Here is a 12,159-nt window from a genome sequence, read left to right as displayed (position 1 = left end):
TCTCACTCTAGTCCTGGCCTGCAGGGTTCTCTTTGAATACATTGAGGCACAGGGAGCCGTCCCAGAAAACACTGGCTCCAACCCCAGACACCGCCAACTGCTAGATCATCCCATGTCCCATTAAGTTAGAATTAGTCTCTGCCGAACTCTACGCACTGCTTCTGCTTTTGCCTGTTGGAATTCATTCATGTTTTCTGCCTTGCTTGCTTTCTTCTGGCTATTAGTGATTAGGAACCTACTCTGTGCTGTGTATTGGCTTGGGCCCTGCAACCAAGCACTGAACAAGAGAGAAAGGAGCTAGCGGGGGCCAGGGGAAGGGCTGCTTTCTACGGGGCTTACAAAAGTCTCCTGTGAGCCCCTGAGAAGGCGGTATTCAAGCTGCAACAGGAATGTTCCTGTAACCACACAGCATGTTTCCAGCCCTCTTTCCTCAGCTTCCGCTCATATTCAAAGCCGGATACCATGATGCTCACGCGTGCCTGTGTAGGCCTGTGTGGGCATGTAGACACAGCTGGCTTCTATCCTCTTGGTTAAACATCTCTATTCCTCTATCATTTCAAATATACACATCTTTTCATCAGTGTATCTTAAAATATAGTGTTCATCTTAAAATACAGTGTTCAAAACTGGATTGTTGTTGTTGTTACTAAGTCTTGTCCGACTCTTTGAGACCCCATGGACTGTAGCCCGCCAGGCTCCTCTTTCCATGAGATTTCCCAGGCAAGAATACTGGAGCAGGTCTAAATTCAGTCTGACCAATACAGGTTCGTGTACTCACTCTCTAGTTCTGGATTCCACCCTTCTGCTAACTAGATTTCTGTGCTTCCAGACACGGGAGTGCCAAAGTCACTATCAGTCTTGAAAACCTGTATCTCATTAGTTCTCCCCGGAAGCGCTCAGCCAACTAAGTGTATTTAGTAAGTGTGTCACGTGTGCTGTTGCTAAGTGTGATCACTAGTGTCCTGTAACTTTGTCATTTTGAGTGGAGAGGGGTAGGCAAGTGGAAAACCTAGGTAGATTTCACCTCTTTTCTGTTAAAGCCATCTTGCCACCTGCTTAAAATTCTCTTTCTTTCTTTCTTTCTTAGTGCAGATATTGTCCTTAGGATTTAACTGGCCTTCTAAATTTCACTCTTAGATTTGATGAGCATGACACCAATAATCAGATCTGACTCGTGATAAAAATATCTCCCAAGAGGAGACAGAAAAGGACTATGGACAGGCAGTTATCAATCCATTTAAAATATAGTGAGCCAGTCCACGTAAAAGAGAAATATGCAAGACACTTGCTGAAATCCACATACATCTACACATTCATTCAAGACTCGATGAACAGGCTTCCCTCGTGGCTCAATGGTGAAGAATCCACCGGCCAATGCAGGAGACAGGGGTTCCATCCCTGGTCCAGGAGGATCCACGTGCCGCTGAGCAACTAAGCCCACAAGCCACAACAACTGAGGCCCACTCGCCCTAGAGCCCATCCTCTGCAACAAGACAAGCTGTCACGATGAGGAGCCCACACACCTTCTGTAGAAGTGTCGCTCTGCTCACCACAGCTAGAGAAAAACCTGCGTAGCAACAAAGACCCAGTACAGCTCAAAAAATAAATAAGTGAATAAATAAAAATTTTAAAAAACTCAGCACAAATCTGTGCAAAAGTGAAGCCATGGTTATAATAAATAAATAAATTCATCTGGCTATTTAATACAAAAAAGACCCAGTGAACAAAGAAAGAAGGTCTTTGTGGCATTAAACGGGTGCTGACTCATGAATTTGAATAAAAGCTCCCCTTTTGAAACTCTGTTCTAAATATGTGTTCTAGAATTTTTCCTATTCTATACATAGGCTCACCCGTTTAGGGAACATATATTTTTATTTTCCCCTTAAAAATTCCAACTTTAATCCCTGGATCATGTTCCAGGATCCCCCAGAGGTTGCTGACAGTACTGCTGCAGTTGAAAATGGAAGTTTTTTCTCAGTGGCCTAAGACACAATCCATTTGGGACCAGAGGTTTAGAAAGTTATAAACCATAACAGCCTTACTTTTACGATCACTGATTTAATGTTGAGTCCCTTTTATGGTCATCAGTCTGCCATTTGCAGTACAATTCTCATCCCTAAAAAAAAAAAAAAAATAGGTAGAAAAGAGGAATTGAGCACTTCTCCATTTATTGCTTTTTGTATATCCTTTTTGTTGCCCATACCTTTTATTTGAGGGTGTAGAGAAGTTCCCCAAGGGTAAAGCAGTAAGTGATAGAAAGGAAACCTGTATAAGAAATAAATGAAAGACAAATACAATGTCACTCACATGTGGAATATAAAAAAAAAGTGGACAAACCAAACCAAACAAACACACACACACACAGACCCAAAGAGCAGAGTAGTGGTGACCAAAGGGGAGGGGCGGGGGTGGGCGAAAGGGTAAAGGGGGCGATACGGTGATGGATGGAAACGAAACTTTTGGTGATAAGCTCTGGGGTACACAGAAACAGATACATAATGTTGTACACGTGAAACTTATATCATGTTATAAGCCAATGCTACTTTAATTAAAAAAAATTTTAATGAGATTTTACACAGATCTTTTTAAGATATTTTGAAAATTAAATTTCTAAATTTAGATGTGCTTTATCTAACCACTATGCTGAGGAATTTCTTTAAGCCTCAAATGACATTCTCTTTCACACCCAAGGTTTTTATAATCACAAAGCACTCCCTCTTTGATCTGGAATAATTCCACAGTAGCAATAACCATTGTTGCTTCTTTTAACTTCCTAGAAATAGAACTGTCACTGAAAACAAGAGGAAAAAACCTTTCTGCAACTCTGTTTTCACTGAATGAGGCATCCAGCAAGGTGTCAGTATCCCCTGCCCTCACTTGTGACTCACTCCCTCCTCAAGGCAGCCTTGGGGTTTGTGTGGGAAACATGTGCCTCTCACCCTCCCTGGGGCCAAGGAATTCCTCATGGATAGACAACACCCCTCTGTTTCTCTCTCATAACCTTGACCAAGAGACTGTCCATCTTGTAAAGGCTGCTGCTGCTGCTAAGTCGCTTCAGTCGTAAAGGAGGCATTCTCAAAAGAAGAAAGTCCTGTTTCAGTCACCCTTTTGCAAGGGTTTCTGCTGACCTGTTGATCAATCTGGTCAACAGGAAAAGAATTCAAATGTGGGTTGCACCTAACTAATTAGGTATGTTCCCAAAACAATACGTAAAGTATGCTTTTAACCCAGTGCTTTATAAAGGCTCCACAGTCATGTTAATGATATACATACTGGTCAAAATACTGGTTTAGTGTGTCAATATTCAACATATAAATACAGAAATATAAAAATATATACTATATATGCTATTTTCTGAATGCTGTGGTTCTTAAGTGAGTTGATATACAACTGAGGTCATAGAGTGAAGCTGCTCTTGTCTCCATGTTTATCTATGCTCTTTTGAATGAGGTAACCTGAAAAAAAGAAGGAGAGGGAAAAGAAGAAACGAAGGAGGAAGGGGAGGGCTGACGTCACAAAGGATCTGCCACGCTGCGGGTGTTTCATATGCCTAGTTGTGCATACACGATGAAACAACTGTTATTATTACCCCAACTTACATCTGAGAAAACAGGAGCTCAGAGGAGCTCAAGAAAGTGAAATAATTAGCAAAAGGCAGAGGTAGGTTCCTAACCCATTTTCTTCTGATCCCAAATCTCCGCTCTTTCTGCCACCCCCATTCTCTTAGGAACACGGACAGAGGAGTCTGACTTCCTGGACATCGCACTATTCTCATGACTCATCACTAAACACACTTTCAAATGACTTCAAGATATTTAACTCAAAGAGAAAAAAAATGACATGCATATTCCAAGCCATGCTTTGGGTTTTCTTTGGCCAGTTACAAACATTTCCCTTACCTGTTCCAGGTAGGCATTTGATTCAACCAGCCAAATATATCAATCACTTCTACAAGAGCAGAAGAAACACTTCACTCCACAGCCAGATGACTCAGCAGTAGAGTTTTTATGGTCTTCATGATTATCAAACTAGAGAGCTTTCATTTATGCCAAAGCCAGGAATGTGGGTAAAACACAGGATTTGAGAGTAATCATCTGAAGGAAAGAATCAATACTATCTATAAAGAAATACAAAGATGCGAGGAACAGAAAAGATTCCAATTTTTTTTGTGGCAGCAAGGAAAGTTTACCGAATGAAATCATTATTATTTAATGATAATTTAATCAGGATAGGAGAGAGGACTTCTCTGTGTTTCTAACTGGTTCAACTGCCCTTACTCTTCTCCTCTTTGTCTCTATAAATGTGCCCTTTTAAGTTGATTTAACTTTTAAAAAATTTTATTAGCCTCTAGGTGCTTTTCAATGTTGTGTTAGTCTCTGCAGTACAGCAAAGTGAGTCAGCTATATAGATGCTCAGTTGTGTCTGGCTCTTTGCAACCCTTTGGACTGTCGCCCACTAGGTTCCTCTGTTCATGGGATTTTTCAGGCAAGAATACTGGAGTAGGTTGCCATTTCCTCCTCCAGGGGATCCTCCCAAGTGGGGAATCGAAACCATGTCTCCTCCATTGGCTGTGGATTCTTTACCGCTGACCCATCGGGAAAGCCACCTATACATATATCCTCTCCCTTTTGGGTTTCCTTCCCATTTAGGTCACCACAGAGCACTGAGTAGAGTTCCCTGTGCTCTACAGTGGGTTCTCATCAGTTATCTATTCTACACACAGTAGTGTTAGATGCCAACCTCCATGTCTCAATTCATCCCATCCCTCCCTTTCCCCTGGGGGTGTCCAGACATTTGTTTTTTATTTCTGTGTCTCTGTTTCTGCTTTGCAAATAGATTCATCTGTACCATTTTTTCCCTAGATTCCACATATATGCATTAATATACAATATTTATTTTTCTCTTCCTGACTTAATTTGGACAGCCTGTGGACCATGGTGGAGACATCTCAGCACGCTGTCTGCAAGAGCTGTGCTGAGGACTAGCTCAGGGTCTGGAACACTGACTCAGCATCTGCAGAATGGAAATACAGAAAATGCAGACAGTCTCGCCCTTCTGGCCAAACAGGGAAGGATTCAAGGTCACTTGCAGCCTCCAGGGTGTGCCCAGGAGTCTGCTGCAGTGCAACGGGGATGCGAGGTGAGGAATGGCAGGACAATGGAGATGATGAAGGACAAAGAAAATGCTTAACATTTCTCCCTGCTCATCAACAGAATCAATATGGAAGGAGACACCTGTCGCCAACGGGAAGAGCAAGGCGCCTGCCTCCTCTCACTCTGCTGTCTCAGCTTCCCTCATCAGGCTGTGATGCTCTGCCGCCTTGTAGATCACAGCCTCGCTGAAAACGTGCCTGCATCCTTAGCATCCTCAATGCCTCCTCCTGCCTTCCCTCCCTCCTGCCCAGGTCCCAGGTCGGCAGCCCTTTGTCCCTACTGGCTTCAGCCTTCATCTCTCCCGTGCCTGCTCCCGCTGCTGGCGGCGTCCCCACAGAAGGTTCTCGGTGCTGGGGAGGGAGGGGGACGGTGGGGACACCAGGCCCCCGCGTTCACCGGCTCCTGCACCATCTTTAAGCGGGAAGAAGGTGTCATCAACTGATAAAATGCTAAATGACAACTCATTTGCATTCTGCACAACAGAAATTGTTAAATATTTCATTCCTATCACCTGCTCCTTTTCGGGGCAACAACCACACGGCAGGAAGGGCTCCCCCGAGAAATGCTTGAAAGGTCGGCGCCCACAGAGTGCACGGGTACCGAAGCTCTGCATCCAGGCTGGGCCCCAGGGCCTCCCGCTCCGTCGTCGATGTCTCAATGCTGCCCTCTGCTGGGCTGTGGCGGCGCTGGCAACGCCCCGAGCGGAGAGGCGCGGTCGCCCCGCGATTAACCGAGAGGGTTCACCTCTGTTAACCGGACGCGGAGATCACAGATGACCCCTCATTGGAGATCAAACCAGCCCATCCTAAAGAAGATCAATCCTGAATATTCACTGGAAGGACTGATGCTGAAGCTGAAGCTCCAGTACTTTGGCCGCCTGATGTGTAGAGCCGACTCATTGGAAAAGACCCTGATGCTGGGGAAGATTGAAGGCAGAAGGAGGCGACAGAGGAAGAAATGGTTGGGTAGCATCACTGACTCGAGGGACATGAGTTTGAGCAAGCTCGGGGAGATGGTGAAGCCTGGAGTGCTGCAGTCCGTGGGGTTGCAAAGAGTGGGACACGACTGAGTGACTGAATACCACCACCTGTGCAGGAGGGGACACGGTGCCAAGGAGCATATGGTTGTACAAAAGGGGCAGAGCAGAAATTCACCGCCTTCGAGGGCATCCTATCTCACCCTATGGACGCTCAGCTGCTCTCTTTGCAGCGCGGCCCCTGCTACCTGTCATTGCACAGATGAAGAAAGCCATTGTGGCCAGGACTTTCCTCCCTGAAAGAGATCTGCTTGTGGAACAAAGGCATGTGAGTGCTGTGGGGGTGGAGGGAGGTCCCTACTAGGAAAGAGTGAAACATTCAGATTTGGGGTCCAGGGATAAACCACATCTTCACTCCAGTTGGGGACCACCATCCCCCCACAGAGCACTCCCAGAGGGACCAAGCCCCACCTGCCTAGCCATGCCCCACCTCAGACTGGGCTCCAGGCACTACTCTCCCAGCAGTCACCCCAACTTGTCCCTCTCCCCTTCCTCAACCCATCTATTGGGCTTCTGACCAGTCTTTCCACACCAGCCCTCCTTCCCAAGTCCATCCTTCACTCCACCCAAGGAAAGCTACATCACATGATGCAATTAATGTAAAGCTCTTCATATAATGCTTGGTACAGGGGTAAGTACTCAAAAATTTTAGCTAGAAATGTAGTTACATCTGACCATCCACACCCTGCCCAGTAAATGCTTTTAGGGTATCTCCTGCTGCTGCTGCTGCTAAGTCGCTTCAGTCATGTCCGACTCTGTGCAATCCCATAGACGGCAGCCCACCAGCCTCCCCCATTCCTGGGATTCTCCAGGCAAGAATACTGGAGTGGGTTGCTATTTCCTTCTCCAATGCATGAAAGTGAAAAGTGAAAGTGAAGTCACTTAGTTGTGTTGGACTCCTAGCGACCCCATGGGCTGCAGCCTACCAGGCTCCTCTGTCTATGGGATTTGCCAGGCAAGAGTACTGGAGTGGGTTGCCATTGCCTTCTCTGAGGGTATCTCCTACACCTCAGATAAAAATCCATGGGCATCTGCCTGACTCTCCACTTCCTCTTCAAACATTTTCTGAAGCTTTATAGACCAGCCATGGATCCCCTGGGCTCCCTATGCACACCATGGGTCTGATATCTGCCAGTGGTAACACTAATCCCTTCATCTGATAGGCCCTCTCCCAGACTCTTCATCTGTTTGTTTATCCAAGACTCAAGCCTTCCTGAAGGCCTCATCTCCTTCAAGAGTTTCCTGAGTGTCTGTTAGTTTCCTTAGTCTCTGTTTCTGAGCTTCTTGAATTCCAGGACTGTCTGAGTCATCTTTCTATCCCCTACCTAGCACAGTTTCAGAATCACACATGTTCACTGCATGAGTGAATGAGTCAAGGCAGGAAAGAATGCATGCACCAGAGGAGTCCCAGAGGCACCTACCTGCCCCAGTCATCTCCTTGTACTTCCAACTCAGTCTCGTGACTTAATCTGCTCCCGTGAGGGCTAGAAAGGACCGAGCATCACCATCCACAAGGCTTTGTCCAGACAAGTTCACCTGGACCTTCAACTCCTTTGCTTTGATGATGATGGCAATGTCAAGCTGCCTTGGCAAAGGGAAGTGATTTTTGGAGCAGGAGAGGAGAGAGAGGTTCTGAAGACTTGAACTTGGCAGAAATCGGTCTGGTGGGAGCACAAGACTTTGAGACCCAGGAGAGAGCTATTCAGACACCAGGCACACAAGGAAAGGAGAGAGTGTGGGAGCTTCGCAGGGGAACTTAGAGGAGAGAAAAATGGGCTGAGTCCCGTGTGTGTGCCAAATACTCCTCAAACTCCTTCTGAACCTCACACCAACCATGGAAGGTTGTGGTCCTCATTTTTTCAACAGGAAATTCAGGCTCAAAGGGATTTGGTTGTAGACCTGAGGTCACACACAGCTAAGGGACAGCCCTAAGATTCAAACCCAGGCTCCCTGACTTCTAAGCCCATATTTTCCCATTACATTAACGTTTGCTCTGCTCTGAGAAGAAAGGCAGAAGTGAGATGGAGCAGGAGCCTCTGTCCTTGGCCCCTCACCCCCAACCGTGTCCTCTGCCTGCCTTTTGTCTGTGGACACCTTTAGTCAAAGAATAAGTTGAATCAGAGAAGTAAGAAATGCAAAAAAGAAAGGGAAAACAGTCAAAGGAAACCAAATAATAATAATGTAGTCATTAAGCATAGTCAAGGACCTTTAGTTCTTTCTCAAGGGTTATGGATAATATTCTGAGCCATAGCCTGTGAGCTGTCTTGTAGATACAAAAGCACCAGGTGGAGAAGTTGACCAGATGGCCTGATGACCAGACTATACTCAGGACATGAACTGCCACAATTTTAATAATTGGTTGCAAAGAAATGGAAACAAATGGACCCAGGAACTGAAGATTAACTGAACCTAAAACAACCAAGATGAAACTGGCCAGACCACTGATGACAGTTTGAAAATGACTGTTAGAGATGACTATGCTGTTCCTGCATGTAGCACCCCGACTCTGTCTATAAAGCTCGCCCCCTCCTAGTTGCCAGCATCTGAAATAAAGCCAAGTTTCCCTTCCACCAACTGGCCTGTTTATTGGCTTTTGAGCGGCGAGCAGCCAGACCCCATACAAACTCTCTGTAAAAAATCACCTAGCACAAGCAGGAACTAACCTCCCGCCTCTGAGTAACGTGGGCTAGCCCCTCTAAAGACCATCATCCTCTGCATCGTGGAAGTCTGCTGGATTTCTCCATCTCTCCATTTCTCCATCGAATACTAAGGGTCTCCTGTGATTCAGACCCCTTCCTAGCTGCCAGCCTGCACATGTCCTAGGTACGACAAGGATCGATAATTGAAGAGTCTCATTTCCCATCTTACAGAAATGACATCCACTTTCATATACCCGTTCACGAGGAGATGTGGAATGCTGCCTCATCCATCACTTTCCGTCCCTCGCTCATGCTTCATTAGGCATCAGTAGAATTAAATGGCAGTAACTAAAGAGATCTAATCGACTATTACAATCTTCAGGGAAGAAATCTGAACTTACAGATTGGTGTTCAGGAAAACCCAGACTTGTGTCTGAACTTAGATCATGAAGTGGTGTTGCCATGAACCAGGTGAGAGCTAAGAACCTGAGTGTGCCGTGTCAGTGGGGGTCTCCAAGTGCAAGTCCTCCTCACCATCAAGAGCCACTGAGTTCCATGTGAGGTTCATATGACCCTCTGGGCAACAGTCAGAAACAGCAGCCTGAGAACAGCTCTTTGGTGTCCATCGCCATCACCGGGAGAGTTATGAAAATACAGCGCCTCACAATTCCTACAGTTTCTGATTCAGTGGGCCTGGGGAAATTCAAGAATTTTGGTTTCCTAAATTGGAAACCAAACCAAATTCCACTTCCTAAAGTGGAAGCAGTGTCAGATTTTATTTTCTTGGGCTCCAAAACTGCAATCATGAAACTAGAAGATGCTTGCTTCTTGGAAGAAAAGCTATAACAAACCTAGACAGTGTATTAAAAAGAAGATACATCACTTTGCTGACAAAGGTCCTTATAGTCAAAGCTATGGGTTTTCCAATAGTCATGTACGGATGCGAGAGTTGGACCATAAAGAAGGCTGAGTGCCAAAGAATTGATGCTTTTGAACGTGGTGCTGATGCTGAAGCTGAAGCTCCAATACTTTGGCCACCTGAGGCAAACAGCCGACCCTTTGGAAAAAACCCTGATGCTGGGAAATATTGAAGGCAAAAGGAGAAGAGGGCGGTAGGGGATGAGATGGTTGGATGGTATCACCGACTCAACAGACATGAGTTTGAGCAAATTCTGGGAGATAATGAGGGACAGGGAAGCCTGGCATGCTGCAGTCCATGGGGTTGCAGAGTCAGACACAACTTAGTGACTGAACAATAACAGTGATTCCCCAGTGATACTGATGCTATTGGTCTGGGGCTCATTCTTGGAGCACTGCAGCCCCAGATCAGTTGTAGCCAGAGTGAGGGGAAGAGCCCAGGAGAGGGAGCACAGGCTTGGAGTGCTCCTTGAGCATCCCCAGTGGCTTCATCCTTAACTCACAGTGGTCACCAAGGCATGTCTACTAGAGTTACTTTCCTGTTGCTAAGCGCATTTTTAGCACAAGCTAGGATCCACTGGGAGAAGGCAATGGCACCCCACTCCAGTACTGTTGGCCGGAAAATCCCATGGATGGAGGAGCCTGGTAGGCTGCAGTCCATGGGGTCGCTAAGAGTCAGACACGACTGAGCGAATTCACTTTCACTTTCCACTTTTATGCAGTGGAGAAGGAAATGGCAACCCACTCCAATATTCTTGCCTGGAGAATCCCATGGATGGAGAAGCCTGGTAGGCTGCAGTCCATGGGATCGCACAGAGTCGGACACGACTGAAGCAACTTAGCAGCAGTAGCAGCAGGATCCACTGAGAGCTTCCCAGGTGATTCAGTGGTAAAGAATCTGCCTGCCAGTGTAGGAGACGTAGGTTGGATCCCTTGGTCATGAAGATCCTCTGGAAAAGGAAATTACAACCCACTCCAACATTCTTGCCTGGAGAATCCCATGGACAGAGGAGCCTGATGGGCTACAGTCCATGGGGTCTCAAAGAATCGGACTCGACTAAGCAACTGAGAATGTATACAAGCCCCACTGAACTCATTATCTCTACCCTTTTTTCTCCCCATCCCCCAACACTCACCCACCTCAACCAGAAATAGACAACTTCTAGACAGCTTTCCCTGCTTGTTAGCACCACAATGCACCTGGTCACCCAATTCAGACCTCCAGAGCATGATTCTCCCCTTCTCTCCCTCATTTTCTGCAACCGGCTGTGAGACCCTGTGTTGTCCACCACTTGAGTACACCACAGCTGTGCCCTTGAACTATCCGCCTAGCCAATAGGACTATCCTTCATCCCTAGGACTCCCCTTTGCAAAGGTTCCCTAAAACTGACCTAGCAAACTCCAATCTTGCCCCCTCCAATCCTTTCAACATATTTCAGCAGAGTAACCTCCAAACTCTTTGGTAGGGTCACTCCATGACTCCTGGACCCAAAGCCCTACAAGAAGTCGTTTCATGGTGGGGTGACATCCAGTCTCCTGAGATTGCAGGAAAGGTCCCCAAGATCTGGCCCCTGCCTGCCTGTCCACGTGCTGATCCCACCTCGTCCTCATTACCTGTCACCAGAAACTACTTGCAACGTCAAAAATCATGCAGTTCTGTGCAGTCACACCTTTGCACGCACCAGGTTCTTCCTGAAACCTGCGCCCCTGTGTCCTGTCCTGGGCCCACGTGGCTGATCTAGACTCAGTCTGTAAGTCCCTACTCAGCTCTCACATCTACGGGGGAGACTTCCTTGGTGCCGCCTCCTGGGCAGAGCTGATGAGTCCTCCTTTATTCCACCTCTGCATCTTTCTACATCTGTCTCTCTTGGCATGTATTTCACTCCATCAAAATTGTTTGCTTTCCTGTCTGCCTTCCCTGTAGGCAGCGACGTCCTTGAGGGTGACCTCTCTTGGTGCCCCTGGGACCAAGCACATCTTCTTCTTTTCTTAAATTTATTTATTTTGGGCCGTGCTAGGTCCTCGTTCCTGCATGCAGGCTTTCTCTAGTTGCAGAGAGCAGGGGCCACTTTGTGTCACGGTGCATGGGTTTCTCATTGTAGTGGCTTCTCCTGTTGCAGAGCCCCGGCTCTAGGCATGCGGGCTTCAGCAGTTGTGGTGCACGGGCTTAACTGCTCTGCAGCATGTGGAATCTTCCCAAACCAGGGGCAGGTGGATTCTTAACCACAGGACCACTGCGGAGGTCCTAAGCACAGCTTCTGGCCCCTGGTAGATGCTTTATACGCATAAAAACGCTAACCACTAAGCTGACACAAGGCCTTCACAGTGCAGCTGAAGGATGCTGGTTCTTGCAGGACTCAGATGTTGGCAGTTATTACTCTTCCAATTCAGAATCTCACAGATTTTCATGAAA

At 46.7% G+C, this 12,159-nt stretch overlaps 1 pseudogene; it reads right to left on the bottom strand.

The window, feature by feature from the left end:
- Nucleotides 1-5,445: 5,445 nt before the first annotated feature.
- Nucleotides 5,446-12,159, bottom strand: part of LOC113903998 — a 65,206-nt pseudogene continuing 58,492 nt past the window's right edge.

The sequence above is a fragment of the Bos indicus x Bos taurus genome, chromosome 14, assembly GCF_003369695.1.
Source record: "Bos indicus x Bos taurus breed Angus x Brahman F1 hybrid chromosome 14, Bos_hybrid_MaternalHap_v2.0, whole genome shotgun sequence".
Classification (NCBI taxonomy): domain Eukaryota; kingdom Metazoa; phylum Chordata; class Mammalia; order Artiodactyla; family Bovidae; genus Bos; species Bos indicus x Bos taurus.
This window is presented reverse-complemented; position numbering and strand designations above follow the sequence as displayed.